This window comes from Micropterus dolomieu, linkage group LG16 (genome assembly GCF_021292245.1).
Source record: "Micropterus dolomieu isolate WLL.071019.BEF.003 ecotype Adirondacks linkage group LG16, ASM2129224v1, whole genome shotgun sequence".
NCBI lineage: Eukaryota > Metazoa > Chordata > Actinopteri > Centrarchiformes > Centrarchidae > Micropterus > Micropterus dolomieu.
The window spans coordinates 12,957,912-12,959,261 of record NC_060165.1 but is presented as its reverse complement, the minus strand read 5'-3'; positions in this window follow the sequence as shown (position 1 = coordinate 12,959,261).

The window sequence follows — 1,350 nt, the reverse complement described above, 5'->3', positions numbered from 1 at the left end:
GGCTAAAGGAATGGGAAACAACAACACAGTAATAACGGTGACATTTACAATAGGCGTCGGATATCATATCCAATTTCTCCCTGCACACCCTTAATTCCTTTTTAATTGCTTTTCCGTGTTGGTTCCGGGATAAGGCTGTCTCTCTTCATTTATGAAAAGTGAAGAGATGGGGACAGTGGTGTGTGGGGGGACGGATGATGGTGTGTGTGCGTGCTTGAGGGGTGTATCAGATGCTAAAGGGGGGGTTGTTGGTTGCAGGCGAGTTGCAAGGCCAATATTGAGATAACTGGTGCCTGTTTCAAACAAATTAAATACTTTTAAAAAGACCTTTGATTAAACACTTTAGAAATCTGACTTTGTTTGATGGAAATAACAGAAGAATTAAATGATTATGATATACATGATAAATTATCCTGCAGCACGCTGCTGAATGAATATGTTCATGAGCTTCAAACACTCATCCTTAAAGGGTAGATTATGGTGCACATGAGAAACAAGAATCCAAATCTTTGTTGTCATCAAAATCTATCTTTTTAAATCTGAACATATGGAACCATTAATAATCAATGTTAATCCATATAATTGGACCAAAAAGTGAGACAGGATCTGCCAGTAAATTTAAAATGGTGGGAATGGCCACTTCAACATCTAGTTTTGTGTGTTAAGTGCTAAGTTGAGAGTTAGACATAAAGGTCAATACATCTTTAGTGTGAAGCTGGGGCCAGCAGCCACTTAGCTTAGCTTAGCATAAAAGTTTATCCACAAGCACTTCTTGAGTTTATCACATCTAGTTTGTAAAAACCAAAGTGTAAATATGACAAGTTGTGGTTTTACAGGGGGGCCATGTAGGATTTTGTTACCTGAGCCAGGCCAGGGTTAGTTTCACCCTGTATTCAAGTATTATGCTATGCTAAGCTAAGCAGCTTCATATTTACTATACATACATACAGTGGGTACGGAAAGTATTCAGACCCCTTTAAATTTTTCACTCTTTGTTTCATTGCAGCCATTTTCCAAAAATCAAAAAAGTTCATTTTATTTCTCAGTAATGTACACTCAGCACCCCATCTTGACAGAAAAAAAACAGAAATGTAGAAATGTTTGCAAATTTATTAAAAAAGAAAAACTGAAATATCACATGGTCATAAGTATTCAGACCCTTTGCTCAGTATTTAGTAGAAGCACCCTTTTGATCTAATACAGCCATGAGTCGTTTTGGGAAAGATGCAACAAGTTTTTCACATCTGGATTTGGGTATCCTCTGCCATTCCTCCTTGCAGATCCTCTCCAGTTCTGTCAGGTTGGATGGTAAACGTTGGTGGACAGCCATTTTCAGGTCTCTCCAGAGAT